This window comes from Pezoporus flaviventris, unplaced genomic scaffold (assembly GCF_033815535.1).
Source record: "Pezoporus flaviventris isolate CSIRO_AGI_PZ_B2104156 unplaced genomic scaffold, CSIRO_AGI_Pfla_v1 ptg000007l, whole genome shotgun sequence".
In the NCBI taxonomy this organism is placed as follows: Eukaryota; Metazoa; Chordata; class Aves; order Psittaciformes; family Psittacidae; genus Pezoporus; species Pezoporus flaviventris.
In genome coordinates this window covers 88823815-88844663 of record NW_026892555.1, presented here as the reverse complement: position 1 = coordinate 88844663, position 20849 = coordinate 88823815, and the positions used below count along the sequence as shown (strand labels likewise).

The 20849-nt window shown below is 38.5% G+C and overlaps 1 long non-coding RNA gene across 1 annotated transcript in view; it reads left to right on the top strand.

Annotated features, from left to right (window-relative positions):
• Nucleotides 1-20536, top strand: part of LOC133266422 (uncharacterized) — a 43751-nt gene extending 23215 nt beyond the window's left edge. The window contains exon 4 of the long non-coding RNA XR_009742395.1: nt 20324-20536. This is a non-coding gene — a long non-coding RNA (uncharacterized LOC133266422). The remainder of the gene's footprint in view (nt 1-20323) is intronic.
• Nucleotides 20537-20849: the final 313 nt, after the last annotated feature.

The window sequence follows — 20849 nt, the reverse complement described above, 5'->3', positions numbered from 1 at the left end:
ATTAGCTATCATTGGAGGCATCTGTCATCCTATAATCTTTCCCAGCCATTTGTAAAGTCCTCTAACACTTAGCCTCCCTTTACTTTGCAGTAGCATCTCTTCTGGTGATGTTACTGTACACCTGAACATATCAGCTCCCCTTGCCAATACTTCCGTGTGCAGCTTTAACCCATGCCTTTTACCAAGAGATAACCCCTCATGACATCTGTGAAGCCTTTCCTCTAATCCTATCCTCTCTAAAAAGGCAGCTATAAATCATTAACATCTAGCTCTGCTTAGAGTGATGATCAGCTGAGACTAATGAGACTTCGAATGAAAACACATCCCCATACATAGCTTTCATCTTACATTTGTGTTTAGTTCTTCACTGTGCAGTTTCAGTACTGCATTATGGTCTCTCTCAAGCATGAATTAACAATGTTATTAGTCCATCCAGCACCTTGGATGCTTCTGGAATAAGATACAGATCAGTGTCACTGCACAAAGCGGATTCTAATAGTTTAGGCAAAAAAAGTAGTAGGCATGTAAGAATAGCTGATACACTCAACAGTAATTCATACTCAGCTGATAAGAACACTATGTACTGTAGTTATTGTTTCAGCAGCAGTCATCAGCTGAAGCTTTCTTCTTTGTTTAGGATTAAAATGCAAAATCACAGATTTTCTTTCTTAATTCATAGTTCAAAGCTTACCTCCAAAATAACTAAAACAAAACTTTCAGTTAGAAAAAGAAGGAGCATAAACTTTTTTCTATTCTGCTTATTTCTTCCTAGAGATTGACAACTGCATTTTACACTTTAAAGAGAGAGTTTGTATTGAAGTTTTCTGTATATGGTATTTGCCACAATTTGGAGATTTATCTTTAGAAAAATGACACCTTTTGAGCTGACATTGCTTTGTTCTTTGTTTTTAAAAATACCAATGAAATATATATAAATACCAAACCTAAAACTGATCCACATTTGAATTTCTCTTTGTCTGTGAATTCTTGACCCACTGATACAGTAACTCTCTCTTCTTTATCTGGTTAATTCGTGTATGTGAAATATTTCTGGTTTCATTGCTGTCCCCTTTTCCTTTTTAGTAGTTCTCAGGTTTTCTCAGAACACGTGCCATTGCAGAATACTTTCTAATCCATGTTTGCCACTAACTGAATTATACATGGGTGGCGTAGCACATATTCAGTCTTTCATCCTTATCTGTTACTTCATCATTACTTTCAATCTGCAGTGAAAAATGTGACTAACATGTTGTGTGGTATAAATAGACACTGCAGTTTGAGATCATTTATGCATGGTTTGAATTTTGATGAAATTTTATACTGCCCTGTGGGCTAAACACTTAACCTAAGTGATTGTCCCAATAATTTTGTTGAATCAAACCTTTTCAGATGGAAGTTTTACCTTTCATTATCTTCTAAACTGTTTACTATAAAGCTTTCCAGGAGTGTTAGGAAGCAAATAAAAGGATCACAGTTGCTGTTTATCAGTGATTCTGTGAATCATTATCTTGTCACTATAAATGACTGGAAATGGGAATATAAAATATATTGACTCAAAAGATTATGTTTTAACATTAATGCAGGCCATCCTCAACATGTTTTTTTTCTTTTACATCCACAGAATTGGGGGTTATATATACGTGAAACTACCTATTTACAAGTATTTGTGTATAAATATATTTGTATTTGGTACAGTTCAGTGTTCCAATTTCTGTAATTCTTAATTTTAATTTCTTAATTGCCACAGTTGTGTGATCTTCCCAGTTTTAGTTATTTTCTATTAAAATATCTTCAGCAGTATTTCTGTTATTTTGAAAAAATTATGCTTTGGGTCTCTATTTGGGATATTTTTTATTTCAGTTACATTCTCTCCATGTAGTTTTATGGGTTTTGATGTTTAAAAGTCTAGAATTTATTATTATGAGCCAAAAGCAATCATTGGACACTGACATTTTAAGTATGACAATAGTGCAACTAATTGTCATTCACGCAGTTATTTCTATTTCTTGCAAGAACCAATTACAATACAGCGCTCTTAACTTTTAAAAAGCATCTCCTTCAGTTTTCAGCTAAGTCTTTTGTACAGATTTTAACTGTTCATAAGCATGGTGAGTTGCTGTTCCAGCAGCACTCGCTACTTTCCTCAGCCTTTCTTAATATCCCTAGTTTGTTAACGAAATTTAGGGAAAGGATTCTACCCCCCTGCTCGCCTCCAGAAAACATCAACTTTTTAAGAAAGTTTAAATATCCAGTCTAGAAGAATTAAGTGGCTCAGTTCAGAAAAGCTGCCATTTGGTCGCATGTCCACCATGGCATAGACAGGCACCATGGTACCCTTCTGTTCTCTGGTCCTCTTGACAAAGGTAGGTCATCGGGTGGTCTCTTAACCTGCCTGTTTTCCTGGATTTCTTTGATAAAAACCTGGGTACATGCAGTGAAGACAAAGGAGTGGCACTCAGGTCTCATCTCCCCATTTTCCCCCAAAGCCAAGGCTTCCCAGGAAGGCTGCATGCATGAACCCCATGCAGCGTAGTCTCTTAGCTTTTGTGTTGCACATTGGGATGTTTGGTATATCCAAGTGAGGTGATTTGGCAAAAGCTTCTCTCACAGCATGTGGGCTGTGCAAATGAAGAGCTGGTTACCAATTCTGGTGGGAGTGACTGCTGCAACAAAGCAATTTTATTTTTTCAGCACCAAAATCTGAACATTTTATCAAGAAAAAATTCCCACAGAAAGGCAGTTTTCTGGCAAGCGCTGCTAGTCAGAACTCTCAGTTCACCTTCACAAAACAGTCTCAATGGAAAATTTTATGGCTAGCCCTAGCGCAGACTCTTTCAGAGGTGTTGAGCGCCCACTGTGCCCATTAATTTAAATAAGCCCATAATGTGGTTTACATTTAATAAAGTTGCAGCCTCCACATGAACCAGGTTTACTGAGTGTTGCCTTCTTTCCTGCTGGGTCTGAGTCTGCTGGTCTGGATAGCGTAAAAGCATTGGACTAAAAGCATGCCTGCACCCCTTGTGTCCATTAGAAATCTCCAAGCAAAGACTACAGAGAGTGTGTTTTCACAGAGTAGAGATGACTTTTATTGAGGCATAAGTACACAAGTGGAAAATGAATAGGTTTGTACTTGGCAGAGCCCTTTTGTTGGCTGCCCTACTACTAATTTATCAGAATTGAACTCTGAGAATTCTGATAAATAACACCAATGCGTTGCTTTAGTACTTACACAGCACTTGAAAGATAGTTTACTATTAATTTAAAAATTTTCACATACAGTGGTAGAACAGAAAATACCGAGTGCATATCAAGAAAATAAGAAAAATGAAAACAGATCAGATACTTCAAAAGTGTGAATTAGGTTGCAAGTCTGTTGGATTCAGCAGGGCTGTTAAGTTAGCTGAAAAACTGTTTAGTTGCACTTTCTACAAGAGGAAGTATGTGCTCTTTACAGAAAGGAAGTGTGAAAAGCAGTGTATGTGTGACTGTGTGCTGATTTGTTCATATTTACAGCGAGAGAGCCCAAGTAGCTGTAGCTCACAGCAAACATTCCTTATCTTTGGCATTCTGAATTTAAATAGACTAGTGGTGGATGCTTTTGTAACCAAACCTGATTGCAGGCTGGCTGCATATATTTCCAGCATTGTGTCATTCAACTCTTATCATAATAAATCTGATCAATTTATTGTTCAAGCCTCTGCAGCAAGCCCTTTTCTACAATTGTGTTCCAGATTATTTGTTACTGAGGAGGAAAAGATCTGTGGGAAAACATTTTTAAAGTCCAGTGCAGACAACTGTCCAAAATTTTCAGTACTTTAACATCAACTGATTAAACGGATCCACAACCACCTTTTAGGTGGTTGATTTGCTTGGTGAAAACTTAGTTTTTCCTTTCAGTGGGCATACCTGGCTGTGCTTTGCTCACTGCGGAGCTCTCCCTTTCTCTGTCTTTCCCAGAGACTTGCGAAGCATTCCCCCGTCCTCCCACATAACCTCTGGCCAAGTCAGAGCACAGCCTCTCAGAATAAGGACAATCCACAGATTGCTTGGATTACACAATGGAAGATATATATTCAATTTGCACTCGTCCTCCTCTAGTGCAACTCCATGCCCTGCATGGTCTGCCACAACACTTGCCAGAGCAGTGTCAGAGTGGGTGACACATCAGTATTTTGCAAACTGTCTCAAGCTACCCGCTGAAATGAAGGAACCATATGACCCCATCAGAATCAAGGATGTGTGGCATTACTGCTGTGATTGAGGTTTTTTTGGACAAAGCACTTTTCACTAGAAAACAAAGACTTTCAAAAAATGAAACTGTGGGAAAGAGCTGGTGTTAACTTTTCTTCCAGTTCATGAAAAGATAATTTTAACAAAGTTTGGAGACTCTTGAAATTTTCCATCTTGATAGAATCATAGAATCAAGGAACAGTTAAGGCTGGAAAGGACCTTAAGATTATCTAGTTCCAACTCCCCTGCCATGGGCAGGGACATCTCACACTAAACCATATCACCCAAGGCTTTGTCCAACCTGGTCTTGAACACTGCCAGGGATGGAGCATTCCCAACCTCCCTGGGCAACCCATTCCAGTGCCTCACCACCCTAACAGGAAAGAATTTCCTCCTTATATCAATCTAAACTTCCCCTGTTTAAGTTTAACCCATTACCCCTTGTCCTGTCACTACAGTCCCTAATGAAGAGTCCCTCCCCAGCATCCCTATAGGCCCCCTTCAGACACTGGAAGGCTGCTATAAGGTCTCCACGCAGCCTTCTCTTCTCCAGGCTGAACAGCCCCAACTTTCTCAGCCTATCTTCATACGGGAGGTGATATATTGAGTAAGAACATTTGTTTTGAAATTACTTCTGTTTCACATGTTTTAATGCATGCAGATGGGTTCATTTTCTATTGAAAAGGTCAAAATAATCTCAAAGCACTTGAAATTGTTAAAACAGGTCCTTTCATTTGCCAAAATATCAGTACAAGAACATTTTTGGGTTTAACATTTTCATGCCAACTCAGGATGAGAATTGTCTTCACATGAAGGGAAAACTACTTCTCATCCATCTTTATTCTGCAATTAAAAACTTCTAAGAGACCTTCATGTATTAGTTAAAGTGAGGTCCCATGCAGCATGAAATAAGTAATGGAAGTTCTCTTGGCCTGTGTTGGTAATCACCTTGTGTAACTCCTATATCTCAGCAACAAAGAATTAGATTCAGCATGAAGTAAGACCAAATGGAATCTAAGGACAGCTCCCCAACCTTCTACCGGCTTGCTTTACCTAGGAGATTATTCTTGCTGTCTCTGTTTCAGCATCATTATTGTATTCTAATTATGATGTGTGTCATGGAAAAATGTTATATATACAGACTTTCATGTTCATTCTGCTTCACGTAGATGGGTTTTACACACCCTCATTCTTGCTTGCAAAATCCCTCTCTGCCATTTCTACCCACTCTCTTACATTTTCCATGCTCTCTTGTTTCAGTTTCTGTCAAAATCAATAGAGTTCAGGCCAATGAGAGCTATGGTATTCCCTGAATTTTTCATACTGAGCGGTTGGGGTATTCAACAGTTATTATAGAAAGACATTCAGAGAACTGTACCAAATTTTGTGTTCAGTTTCTCACACAACTTCATAGAACACAGCTTTTCCCAGATTCTCACCTTTGGGCCTGGCTTGAAGCTGAAGACTTTCAACATCTGTTCAAGATGTCTGAACTTTTAACAGGCCATGTGGCAATTCCAGATGCATCCATTTGGCTATACAGACTTGCTCTACAGCACACGAGAATGGACTCCTCTGGGCCTGAGACTTGTTAGATCTACTGTATGTGGACTAATAGCTTTCAAATGTACAAGAAATCTGGGGCTCTCTAGATGCCTTGGACTCACTGCACACATGCAGATCTCTAGACAGTACTTCCATCGTACTTTCTTGACTATTGGGTTGAGTGTGCTTACGCAGCACATGCAAATCTGTTTCTTATGGGAAAGCCCATAGATACGAATGCTCCAGGAGTGTGGCTGCGGTTACTTGAATGTAAAATGAAAAATATCTTAATGGTTTCTTTTTCAAAACAAAATCATAGAGATCTGACATACTGTTATGTAATGATTTTCATTCTGCACAAAGAGATGTATTTTCTAGTATAGCTCTGTATTAGGATATTTTTTACTATGATCTGTTAGGGGGCCAACTTCCAAATCACAATACTTAATCTACATATGAAAAACCAGTCCCAAACAAATCACATTGTAAACTTCAGCTTCTGGAATTACGACTTAAATAATCTGGCAATGTGAAGTTCTCAAATGCTGTTTAATGTTGGGAATCTCAGGGAGTTTCGTGCCACATTGCAAACTGCAGATGCAATATATGACCCATCGGCTTCTCTGGGTTTTCTTTTCTTCCTAATTTTATCTAGGACAGAAAAACCAAATGATGAAATAGTAGGGGCAATTATAAACTTCTACTAAGTAAACTTAGATGAGCCTATACACACAGTATAACCATCTTGATCAAAGCATTTGCTGTCAGGCAAAGAGCTGACTAACAGGCAAATGATTGGAAACAGCTTTTTTCCAGCCCATATTGGGTGATAATAATGTGGAAAGAATGGAACCTCTGAGGAATGCATTTTCACTGGTTATGTTGGAGAAAGCATGGAAGACTCTCAAAGGATTGAACAGGCAGTCTCTTTTAGAGGGGAGACCATTGCTGGAGAAGGAGGGATAGAGAAGATCCTGACTTGCTGAAAGAAACTCTGACCTCTGTCAAAGGAATGCTCAGGAGTGGTAAGGACATGCAGAAAGTCTGATACATTTAGGCTTTGTAAAGCTGCTGCTTTTCTTTTTTTTTTTTTTTTTTTACCATCATGTGCCTCAGGAAAGATGCATCATTAACACAGAGCAGTCACAAAGCTGGAGTACTGCATCCCGGGAGGTTAGACCTCGTCTGGAGAAAAGCTAAGGCAACTGGACTAACGTATCTCATTTTTCTGGAGGTCTAACACCCTTGCCTAGAAACTACATGGAGAGAGGCCAAGGAAAGCAATGTTACTTCTATGTCCTAGCAATGCAACACAAGATCACGGAAAGAAAGAATGCTGGGGTAATTTGACAACTGACACATCAAGGCTTAGAGGCTATATTAAAAGAACTACTAGACATGTCAATTAATGTTCTTTTGCCTCACTAATGAGCATCTTAGCTATGAATCTTCTGTTTGAAGCAGCAGGGAATCATTTTTCCGGGTTTCTTGATGCAACAAGTTACAGTCCTCCTGAGACATACATGAGACACGATATAATATAGTTTGATTCTTGTTCCTAATTTCATGAATGACTCTTAATGTTCAAACTGAAGGGAAATTTAATACTTATTTTGAATGTTAAATGATGTCTCTGTAAAAAATAAACCTTTGCAATTAAGTGCTTTTCAAAGCGCCAGCTTGTTCCATACTTTTAATTTGATTCTCTTGCAGTAACTGAGTTTATCCACTAACTCCAGTCTCAGATTCTAATCAAAGCCCTAGAAAGGAAAAAAAACCCAAACAACAAAACAACCCACGCCCCAGAGCCAAAGCCAGAGTGCACTCTTTCTTTTGCTATGGGAACTATGAAGTTGCTGATGACCTCCATTAAATGCCACAGCCAACTTCTGACATGCTCAGCATGTGAGACCCATGACCCACAAACAGAAGGCCAATCTAGATCATGGAGTACTTGTATTTGTCCTTTGTGTATAGAAACCTGCTGCTGGAATTTGCTGAATGCCTCTAAAAATGTATCAGAAGGTTCACTAACAAAAGTCATTGTCTTTGTAAATTTTACCTTTGAACCTTGAGACCAGCAAACAAAACCTATTTAAGATGCAGACAAACCCTCCCCCCCCCCAAACAAAAAACAAACTCCTAAACCAACAAAATCTTCATTCTTTATTTTTGTAGTGATTTGAAGTGTTTAAGCTGAAAGAATACCATCAAATACGATCTGTGAACTAATTTGCCTTCAGGTTAAAACAGAAGCAAAACAAAAAATAACAGTGTTTTAACACAATTTTAAGATTACACAACTAAAATATCAACAAGAAACTAGGATATGTGAAAACTGAAGTATTAGCGTAAGTGTAAGTTCTGTTGCATTGTGGATCAAGTAAGTTTTAGGTCCTTTTAGGTCCTTTTAGATCCTTAAGGAAATAAAGATTATTAAAGTTACCTATTAAGCAAGAAAAAGAGCCTATAAAATACTAGGAGCCTGAGAGAGCATTACTGTCTGAACTGAGGCAGAGGTTTTCAAAGTAGTCTGTATCCTGTTGCCACAGCACTCTTTCTAGTAGCAGCTGAATTCATTCGGTACCTTTGGAAACCTCATCCTGACTGCCCTGCCTGACATCTTGAGGTTTTTGCTTCTATATGCTGCTACCAAACCTGTGGAAACTCATCGGAGGGTGAGTAGGATACTTAGTTAACAAAACTGATGCTGTATAAATGTATTTGATTATTAGTCTTTGCAATTAAACAAAAAGCTCTAGATAAGAAGGAAGGATCAATAAGGATTCTGCTAGACCAGCAGCTGTAGGAAAGGGAAGGTGTATCAGACCTGATAGTGTTGTTAGGCCATCACAGTGCATTTTTACAAGGGATGGTTTGCTCTGGTGACGAAGATATAACTATTTGTAGGTGCTTTTATTTGAATGACTTATCAATAGCATCAATTCAAAGGAGCATGGTCTACTGCAAGTCTGTGAAATCTTGTCTGAATTCAGACCAGCAGCGGAAAACCTTATGTGTCTAAGATAATGGGATTTTGTCCTGTATGATTGTGTGGATGCCTTTACTGCAGATAGAAAGGCAGCAAATTAGTAAGTGTTAAGGCTGATTGGCAAACTGACTGACACATTCCCCCAATAATCCAGCCTTTCAGCAGAATAAAGGAATCCTAAAGCTTAAATTCAGATTCACCTCTGTGGTGCCTCTTGAAGGTTATTTAAGTGTTTCTTACTTTTATTGTCTAGCTCCTTGAAAAACTGCAGTTGTGTCTTTCTGATATTTGGAGTTGTTTGAAAAATCTAAAAGGTCCAAGAAAAAGCAGTATCATATTTTTATAACAAGACAATTAAAACTATTTTCTGTGCATTTAATTTTTTTTTCAATGAACTGCATTATTTACAAATACATTTGCAGACAAATATACACCAAAAAAAACCCCAACAGAGGAGTTATTTCCATGGTAAGTTCAATACCTGCCAACTATTGTTTATCAGAGGCAGCAAAATAACAAGGCTTTTGTTGCCCAAATTCATTATTCTTCTGCTTTGGAAGCTTTGGTCTCACGTCTTCTGAATATCGGGGTTTATTTCTTAGCCAGGTGTTTTAGGAAAGCAAGGTTATGCAGTAAGGCTGCCTGCCGCTCTACTGCTAGTAAATTCTGAACCTGTTGGCCAGTTTTAGTAGCAGGGCTAAAGTAGACATGAAGTACCTCAGTTATTGCCCTTTCAGAGTGAAACACTAAGGTGTGACCTACTAGAAAGTCAGTTCCTCTGTTCCTGGAAATCCTTACTGTATGGGTGAAGTCTCACAATTGAGTCCCTTTTAGACAGTCACTTTTTTGAAACTGTGAATTTGCTGGATAAATAGTGTAATACTTCTTTATATTTGAACTGAAGAAACACATTTATTGCCATCTTTAAAAAGTGCATGCTTCTTCTTTACTCTTGAGCAAAACTTTCTTTTGGTTATGGGTGCCATGTCCAAAATATTCTACTGTCAGTGAAATACTGTTCAGTGAAATGTTGCTCAGTCTGATGAAATCGCAATTACCAAGGAGCCATACTAAAAGCTCTTTGAAACTGCAAAAATTAATATGTATGTCTATTAGCTATGTATTTTACCAGTCAAGCTTTATTTTTAAACTAATATATCTTTTTCTACATCCTTTCTTTCTGTTCTCTCAGTAGATAAAGCTTTCTCTGAGGATGCTAATGTCTTAGGCCAGCACAATATGCTTTCTCTCTCTCCTATCTGTGTAGCTGCACATATGAATGTATTTTTTGCAGGGACTTGTTTGTAGGTGTAATCTCCTTTTGGTACCCCAACATTTTTTACTTACCCCTCTGCTTCTCATTATTTGCCGATACTTGGTGTTTCTCATGGCGATGCTTTTTTAGGTTTTGGCTCATACTGGAGTCATTTGGTCACACCTGGGTTAGAAATTTTGAATCTGTCTGAGAGGAAATGCCCCCAAAGGAAAACACCCACAGCACATTTTTAGCTAAAGCACACAAAACACATAGTGAGTTTATTATATTATACTTTCAGTATTGCAAAACAACATTTCTAAGAGGAAAAGGATGGCACCCTGTCCCATTTGACCTTATTTTTTTTACACTGTTAGGGCTACGTAGTACCATTCCAGATGTGCAGTAATTAGCAGGAAGTTTCAGGATTTCTTAGCATCAAGCAGAAAGGTTTGCTTCTGATAGAAAATGTCCCCTTTGGGAAGGAAATTTCAGATGAAGAGAATTTCACTGGATCAATAGATGACACCAACAGAAAAGGAAGCCTTCATTTGTCTTGCCATGTCTTACACGCAGCTATGGGCAACAGAGGAAAGTATGTTATCTAGAGATTGTCTCTGATAAAGGGATATCCCTCAAACTTCAGTGCAGCTAGCAATCACACATTGATTTTTGAGAAACAAGATGTGGCTATTTTTTAATTTCTGTTTTATACTGTGGAACCAGAGGAATAAACCCAAGTCTTCACGTTGAAAGAAAATTCGTGAAATTTCTTTCCAAAGGCAGCAGGCAGCCTATTATAACACTACTTGAACACCTTGAACACAACTAGTAACCATTGTGTCATATAGTATAACGAACAGGAAGGAAAGCACTGCACAAGAAATTACACAGTTCTCTTTCTTTCTTTATTTTTCTTTCTCTCTTTGTCTTTTTTAAAGGCGAGAGACCTGATTTCTGTAAACAACCCCCTAAAGGTACTCCCCTACCAATAACAGTCCACTGTAAAATAGATAAGGTTCTCATTATGTATCCTCCATGTCTTGATCATAATTTCTATCATGGTTGACATTCTGGTCCAGTTATATCAGGTACATTCTGTGTAAGTCCTTTAGAAGACCGGGATAAAACCCTGCTGAATGCAGGATCATTTTGCCTTGGGGAGAGAGTTAGTCAAAGTGCACAGTTCAAGGTGGATTTCTAGTTGGATTCTGCAGTACTGGGACATTCTGAAAGAAATATTTTTGAATTGAACATAGCTCAGAAGAAATTAAATTAGTTCTTTAATGTTTGGTTTTTCTCCAGAGCCATCAACACAAATTACTTTCTAAAATAGGCAGCTAAATATAATAACACAGCATTAAACTGAAAAGAAAAAGTTAATACTGTTGTTACATGATGCATTTTGTTTGACTAAATTGTATGGATAATTTCCACCATAATTTCAGTGGTGTTTTAAAAGATCTTTTAAAAAGATTTCAGTTTAACATTTCTTATAGCTGTGTTTTTTTCATAATGTAATTGAATTTATCTGTGCAGTATCTAAGTTTTTTCATCTTGATAACTTCTTAATGATGTTTTAAATATAGTAGTATCCTTGAGTATTCTGCATATGCACATAACTCCCTTACCTTCTTTTCTAAGGCTCTTAAAGATTTAATTAAGCTGGCCTGACATAGATTTGCTTTCAGAAAACAGGTTGTATTAAGGCACAATTTTTTTTTCAAACGCAGTGTTATAATATCAGTCATCTGCTCAAAACTGAGATAGCTCTCTTTCACCAGAAACCTTGAAGAAGAGTTCTTCCAAAATGGTTTGTTATTTATAGCAACATTTGGACAAAGTATGCCTTGTAAATACTCAAAATATTTCAGACAAATTTCTGATTTTGAGGTTTCTTTTAAATTACATTTTAATTATATTTTCAATGTAGTTTCGTAAATTGTCATATCTGACAATGTTTAAATCCACAGGAATTTATTTTTAACCGTATTCTAATTGGTGTTACCAGGTCATAGTATATTTCATTCTCTTCAAGGATTGCTGTTCCTGTGTCAAGCTTTTCTGTGCATGGACACGTTGGTGTACAGAATAATATAAACTAAAACAAGGCAACTGATATAAAGTAAAAAATTATTTCCCAATGTCAAAATTGCTCTAGATAAATGAACCATCATTCCCCCAGACTCTATCTGTTTTTCATGCTTAGTTCTTACTTGTAAAATTTACCATGGGAAAGGAAAGGTAATTTTTTTTGTCAGGTCAGTACAGAAGCTTCTAGAGATTTGACTGGTATAACACTAATGTACAAGCTTGCAGCCATAGATTCACTGTTTCCTCTCATTTTTACACTCACCTATTCTTATGGTGCAAAAGTATTATGAATTTGCACATGAAGCAAATGGTGCATTCAGTTTCACAATTGGCATCCCAACTCCAGCACCTTCACAAATATGCAATGTAATTGTGGCAAGGGAAACAACAAGCATGAAGGAATTAACAACAAGCATGAAGCCTGGAGAAGAGAAGGCTGTGTGGAGACCTTATAGCAGCCTTCCAGTATCTGAAGGGGGCCTATAGGGATGCTGGAGAGGGACTCTTCATTAGAGACTGTAGTGATAGGACAAGGGGTAATGGGTTAAAACTTAAACAGGGGAAGTTTAGGTTGGATATAAGGAGGAAATTCTTTCCTGTTAGGGTGCTGAGGCACTGGAATGGGTTGCCCAGGGAGGTTGTGAATGCTCCATCCCTGGCAGTGTTCAAGACCAGGTTGGACAAGGCCTTGGGTGATATGATTTAGTGTAAGGTGTCCCTGCCCATGGCAGGGGGGTTGGAACTAGATGATCTTAAGGTCCTTTCCAACCCTAACCATTCTATGATTCTATGAAATTTCTGTTTCAGCCTGCTGCTGTGAAAACCAGGTACAACTGACAAAGTGAAGAGGGTTTGACTTGTGGCTTGCCTGTGTTTGTATACGTTGTGCAGCCAGACAGAAAAAAAGTCCTTCTGAAATGTAGGACTGTGATGTGCAATGTGTCTCCTGTCTGCTCTGTCCAAGGCAGGCATGAGTCTGTTGGTTCTCACTGAAGGAAGGTGGCTGTACAGACCCACGCTCCTAGTGAGATGTTGCTGTTAATTAAGAGCAGGATGGAAAAGATCAAAGCTGTGCCTCCCCCCTCCCCTTTTTATCTTTTTTTTTCTTTCTTTTTTTTTTTATTTGCACCCCCCCCACACACCACAAGGTTGTTTCTTATTCTGAAGCATCATCGTTCTCTGCTCCAACACTCACTGGAACTCACCTGTTTGTTTGGTGGAGTTTCGACTGGTGCTGGGTTGCCATTTTAACTTGGCAACTTCAGACTCTTGTTTCCCAATGGCCTGCCAGCTAAATTGGTGTGTTACAGATGAACGCACAGCTCACAGATGGTGTTTGAGTGTTTAGTGGCTCTCAGAAGTCGATATGTATTTGGTCAGGAGGAAGATCGCATTTTTCCTCCAGACAGAGTAAATGTCCTTGGGGAGGTTTTCTGTGTCAAGGTAGAAACTGTTCTGCACATCAGGTACAGGGGACTCTTTCAGCTTAAGCAGGAGTACTACCTATATATATATATATATTTCTTTTTCTCCTGGGTAGGGTACACTGCTACTATTAACATAAATAGCAGGGTTTTATTTTTTATTTTATCTTGACTCTCCTGAATTTCTGTGGATGTTTTAAGCCTAACATTTCTCTTCCTTTAGTTTTTTTTTCTTCTTAACTGAGATTACCTTGAGGTGTATTTATTACTCTGATGTCACCGTAAAGTCTTTCTCTAGGTCCTAAACTGTTTTACTGCTCAGGCACAAGGTTGAGCATTTGTGCTTGCTTACTGGTAAGATAGCTTTAAAGATAGCACTGTGTGAGATCTACACCTCTGCTGACATCTCATATCCTCCCCTATGTGGGTCATGTCTTTTTCTCATTCATTAATTGTCTTCTTATTTACTTAAAGCAGTCAGAGGGCAAGAAGTAGGGGAGGAGTTACATGCTTTCTTTTGTTTCTTGACTGGCCTAGTCATGTCATGAGGATGAATAACAGAGGCTGTCCGCTGCCTTTGTTCCTTTCCAGAATGAAATATAAACCAGAGCTTCTTAAAAGTTCTGAAAGCTGCACTCGAGTTTCCTCATTTCATGTTTGTTCCCATCCAGAGCTGGAAGCAGACAGGCTGGAATATTTTAACAAAGTCTGTTCTTGTAAGATTTCCAGACTGCTTTGCCAAGCCAAAGGCTCATGAAAATGCAGTTAAGCATGAAATAGGCAAAGTTTTAGTTGCCTACCTAAACTGCAGGCGTGACAGTAATAATTTGTTTTTTGTCGTTTTTGCTTTGTCATCGTCAGATGCTGCTCAAAGTTGAAATATGCAAAGCTCTGCCAGCTCTCTACAAGGAACCACACTGTCCTCCAGCACTATTGCCACTCTGCTTACATTTTGTGATTCTCCCTTCCTCCTATGCTTCCTTCCCCAGCTTGGTAAGAAAACTCTTCTTGTGAATGTCTCAGTTAGTTCCCTCAGGAAATTCTTAGTTAAAGGCAGGAGATGTGGTTCTCTGCCAGCCTTATACATTGGATAAAGGGACTGCTGAGGACACAAAGCTGATGTTGTTTGCCAGTTTTCTGTTGTCATAAACTCTTTTATTATGAAAGCTGAGTGTCCACCATTTTGAGTCTAGCTTAGATGTATCCAGGGGAATACGAAGATGTCAGCACTTTCTTCCCTTTCTCCTTAATGAATACGTCTTGGCCCATTGACCCACAGTGTCTATCACCCAGTATGGAAGAACACGGTGGTCCTTCCCAGGCAACAGCTGTGCCAGTGTGTAAACCCATGAGCTTGTTGGCATGAGTAGGTTGTGGGAAAAGCTCAGCTGATGTGTTTGTTCTGGCTCCTGGCTATACACGTGATGCAGAAACACCTGTGCTGTTGCTGATCCAGAGCTTGCTGCCTGCTGGCCATCTCCTTGTGAGCTGGCACAGCCTGGACCTTGGAAGGAACTCAGCTACCACCACCCTCCTCCTCCCCAGCTTGGTGGGGCAGCGTGGGTGTTGCCAGATGCATTTGCATACCTGTGTCATGTTCTTTGCAGCAAACCAAAACAATTATTGCAGCTATTGGCTATTTTTCCTGCTTTGAAAGGATGCTTAATTCCTAAAGCCTTCCTTCAGCGTTTTTGGATTTTGCATGCTTCTGGCAGTTTCTTTTTTCCACCGCAGGTGCACCTGAAAAATAAACCTGTCATGATTTCCAGCATTTCTTCTGTACCATGATTTTTGATTTTTCAGCAAGCTGTAGAAAAAAATCTCTTATGAGCATTTGTATGTGAAGGAATTACCTAATGTCCCCTCAAGTCTTTTGTCACCTGTCTTACTGCAGATAGCTCCTAGACAGCCTTTGTAACTATTTGTGGTACCTGCTTTCTTGGCACTTGCAAACTGAAGACCATGATGCATAAGTGTATCTTGGGAAAAGATGAGAAAAAACAGTACATTCATCCTAGGCAAATGTTCTCCCTGGTAATATTCACTTTGCATACAAATATTTCATTAGGAATCCAGTGGATAGAATAATGGACTGTAACTCAGCAGAGCGCAGTTCACAGCTCTGCTGTTTGCTTATTGGGCAAAGTTATTTGTACCATCAGGATACAGCCTGGGATAAAGACAATTTCTTTGTAATGCAATATGAGGCCCATAATGGAAAAAAATACTATGCAGAAGGTATAAAATAATAATAACAATAATAAAAATAATTATATATATGTTTATGTTGTGAAAAATGAATCAGATTCTATTCTGCCTCATTCTTCATCAGTGGTGCTTTTAACTGGCTTCCATTTTAAGGACTACATGTACTAGTGTATTATTTTAAGATGTACCTTCAGATTCAGGTGTTCTTTTCCACTGAAAGTGTATAGCAGTTTATTGCAGTAACAGTGGGCAACACTCCCTGCATCTTCATTACTTTGATAAGCTGCAAAGGACTTCACAGCCAAATTTAAATACCTACCATTTATGGTGATGATGGAGAGGGGTCTTTTTTTATTTGTGAACTGAGTAAATATGTGGCACAGATTCTTGGGCTCTCAGGACTGTGATTCCCTGAAAGTAATTTGCATAAAGTAATTCATGTCTGCATTTGCTCTTAAAATCTCTGGCTCTATGAGAAACATAAAACATTTATTTTGCCTTATTTTATGCAATGTAAATAACAGATATGTCCAGGACTAGATTCTGAACACCTTAGCTGGTATATACCATTGTAGCTCTGGAACAAGCATCAGCTGAGATCCTACCACACCATCAGCTGTAAGTGCCACTCTTGCAGTGCATTATACAAATGTTCATCGTAGTTTGTCAGCAGCAAAGCTGTCACCCAACAGTACACACTGCCTTCTATCAGCCATTACTTTTCTGTCATCATCATCAAGTGTAGCTTAAGAGAATCTGTGCATTGTTTCTTTCCTTCTGAACAATTTTCATTGAAATAATTGACCTGCTTTTATGGTAATCTGGTCTCTGCTATTTGTTACTGCAGCATTTTGCAAAGAAAAAATGCAAAACTAATGCCCTAGAACAGAAACATTGAGCCAAATTACTTACCAGTAATCCAAGGAATCATGGATAAATCCATTGCTCAAGTGGCTTCTCATTTGGAGATTTGTATAGTTTTCACCCAAGGGTTGAAATTTGTTGGTTTTGTGGGGTGAGGGGGGTTGTTTTGTTTTTGAAAGGTAATACTCATGCTCTCTGCCCTACAGCAACTTTATATAAATCTATTCTGAAAACTGTATCTGCCAGCACTGTCACTCCACCCACAAGCTTTCACTAGTAGCACCAGCTAAAAATATTTAAAGGGGCTGTTTCCACTTGTTTAGTGCATTTCATTTCATGTTTCAGCCTCTTCCTTTTTGTTCTTCAAAACAGTCAATAAAGGATATAATTTATCCCAGTGTTTTGAAGTGACAAGCAGTAAACAGTCTTATAGCATGATTAATGAGTACTTGGGAATAGTTTACTGTAACTTACAAGTAAGTTGGGGCCCACTGAATTTGTTTTAAAGTAAGTAAGGAGATTCCAGTTATGGGTTGGGGCCTTCACTGAGTCAACGGGTATGCTGTATTTTCTATCAATTTCTGCTCTTTGCTGATGGTGCTCTTGTCAAGGTGTTACACAGTCACAGGGAAGTACAAGCCAGCGCAGAACTGACACTAAGAATATGGACTTCTGGCAAGTTAAACTGTAAGGAGGACTTTAATTTTGATTTAAGAACTGGAATGATGATCAAGGTGTATGAAGAAAATCATGAAAAATAATTGCTGTTTAAAAAAAGTAAAAAATAATATTGTTTGGTTCTACTTAATGGATTTATTTTTTTTTTATGTCCTTGACTTCCAGCAAGCTGGGCTTTCTGTGGAGTTTCTGGGCTGCTATTACTTTTTTCAGAAGAAAGCTGCACTGAAATGAAGACATCATAGATATTCCCTGCTTGTTTAAGCAGGGTCATTGCCAGTAGGAACTTTCTAGGGTTTGATAACAGCAAATGTGTTCTGAATTTCTCTACTTTTCTTTGAAAGTTTGTTGAGTGGGTGGATTCCCTTGCTGAGAGAGCCAGCATCTCAGCAAGGATGACACAGGTTAGAGATGGAGACACTAGGTCTCTTCTGACTTCTTGAAAGTGGAAGTAGGCTGGGGAGAAATAAAGTGATGAAGGCACAGGTTGAGTATTTTCACTGCTGCCTCAGTCTTAGGTAAGTTTTATAGCCGCACTTTTTATGGTGTGCTCATGGTTCTTACACAAGCAGCTTCCACATAATGAGTAACAGAGCTGGAGTAAATGTATTCATGAAACTGCTGTGAAAGTACTGATTTCATTGTCAGGTCCTGCCTCTGTGAGGAAGAATTTATCTTACCTTCACAACCTAGTGTTTCTCAGTGTTTCTGGCACTCCAGCACTGTTGTGTATGAAATAAGACTCAGTGTTTTCAGCATTCTGAGCTGCATGTCCTCCTTCTCAATGTGTGTGTTGGGTTGGAGGAAGGATTTATGTCTTGAAACATTTACAGGTAGTATATTGAGCATTTCACTCTGGTGTTTCTTGTTCAGAAGTAGCTTCATTTAGTAAATTGATCCTAAATAATCTGGTAGCAAATGACTCTTACATGAAATGAGGTGGTGATCTAAATCCAGACTTTTGTGGAAAATACGTGGTTACTTGTGCTCTTGGCACAGAGATGGAGATTGGCAGTGATCCTTCTGGGATATGAATTTCTGACATGGGTGAGGCTGGGTGGGACATCTGTGTAATTATGCTTGTTTGATGAAGGATCAGAAGCGTATTATGAGCTAAGATAGCGTATATGTTTTTTTCTTTTTGTTTTTTTTTGTTTTTTTTTCACAAACAATATACTATTTGATCTAACTAAAGTAACTGTTGTCTAATCCTGCCCTATTAACTCTCCTCAAGGATTGAGTACCTTGAAATTAGATTTTGATGGAAGTTATTAAAGATAACAATTTCTTTATATTAAAGCAAATGTAGTGCAATCTAGCTTCAGAGTTCAGAACATTCAGGATGCCGTGGCTATTGTAGTATAGTACCACAGTCAATGATATTTCTCATTTAACATTTTTCTTTGTCTCTTTCTCACACAAGCCTAGACTGTGATTTCATAACATTAATGAAATGTGTTGTGATGTTCCTGTAGACTGCTCTGGGTAAATAACTACAATATGAGGAAGGTAACTCATAATGTGGCCTTAAGTCTGTAAAGTAGGACATTACGACTAATTAAGATAAAAGCAAAGTGGACTGCAGTGTCTCAAAAAGCCCTTCAAAACCCCTGACAGATCAACCTTCAGCCATTGCAAGGATTAAATCTCAGCCCAACAGTTGCTTCTGTGAAAAATTTTGGTGATTTGTACTTGAGGCCTTCTTAGTGACATAAAATATGTTTTTTTTTTTTGTGGTGTGTCCCTGACGATTCCTCCTGTTCTTCAGACAAACCAGTAACTAAAGCTTGAGCCTTCTCATGAGAAAAGGGGTTGGCTGACAGCATGCCTTTTCTTACTACACATGCATCCTGCACAATACTGAGGATCAGGAGTAGCATAATGCCAAGGCTGGTCTCAAAATCCAAACTTAACGGCTGGCAAGTTTGGGTTTAATTTTTTTTTGCTTTTTCATGTAAACCTACACCAAATGCAGAATACTTTTATTTTCTCCACTGCTGTTCACAGTTCTTTTTGTGACTGCTGGGGAAAGAAATGTATGCAACAACTTAAAAAATTCATATGTGTAGGCAGGAAAATATTTTAAAATAGCATAGAAGATTTAAGAGTGTAAAGTACAGCACAAGTATTGCTGTTGCTTCTTCTCAAGTCATACACTACACTTTAAAAAGCCAGCATGTTTTCTTCCACAAAAAGATCTTTATATTTCTGAACTTTCAGAAGCCTTAATCAATATAAATAACAGCTTGAGCATGATGACATCATATTTGGTTCTAGAGCACATCTCAACTGCTTAGTCATTTAAATCAGTGGAAATAATCATAACAGTTAGAAGTTTCAAAAGGTCAAAGAAGCTACTGTCTTTTCAGCTTCAAATCAGCTGAGAGACTGCAGTTTCTTGGAAACATAATGCCAAGTCTGCATCTCTGCGTCTCATTTCGTCTTCCTTCCCCCCCCCCCCCGTGCCTTTGAAGCATTATAGTAATTAGCTTAAAGGGCAAATCACGCCACACTCAGTAGCAGAATACTGTACAGTGCAAGTTGCTTTCTATTTTCTCTTTCACTTGAAACTAGTTTAAAGAGGAGTTTTAGCCTGCATTGTGTGCTGAAATATTTGATTGAAGTTCTCTTACCCAAATGCCAACAAGCTGTTCACATTTTTCAATAAAATGAATACTTTTCCAGTACATATATGACAAGTTCTTTTACCATTTTCTCAGAAAGAAAAAAAGTAATAAAGTGTTCATTGGAGAGCAATCTGTGAAAAAATTAAATGGAAAATGAAAGCAAAAGACTTTTAAAAATTTGGTTTTAAATGTTTTCTTTATAAAAGCAGAGGCATAATTTCTGGGAGGAAGCCACGTATTGCCCAGACTGCAACAGAAAAAATGTGTTTTCTACTGTTAGATAAATTGGTCAATCAGAAACTGTGCCATGTTTATCTGTATAACAGAACTCTACAGTGTTTTAGCAATTGCTATTTCTTATATACTTTTCTGAATGACTCTTACTTTTATTTCCATATATCTCCAGCTGCCGTTCTGCTGCTGAAGTGAAACTATCCAGACAGGTTGCTGAGCGTTTCCATTTCGTGGTGTACGCAGCCTTCTCAGAGCTGGGACCGGGACACTGGCGCTCTGGGGACTTCTGGCTGCTTGTACTGCTTGTGGTTTTGCTTTGGTTTGTGAGACTTTACCTGCATTATTTGAGCCAATGGCTCTTCCTTCAGTCCATCTCAGTTCCTGTCACAAAGTAAGTCACCCTGACTGCTTTATCTGTCAGAATGTTTCTACAAATAGCTTCATTCACGGCAGTTCCTTTGCACTGTTTAGAGACATGATGACTAAGACTCATGCTTTTAGGCTGAGGGCTCTGCATGCAAGCCTTGATAGGGTGCTGCAGAGACTAGGAGAACACGGACCACATCCAGACTCCAGAAGATCTTATATTTAAATGTGACCCTAACAGAAATGTGAAGTTGTTAAAAATGTGAGTTTTCAACCCAGAACAGGATGTGTCTATTTGTATATCTTGTGTCATACCTACCTTTGTCCCTTCT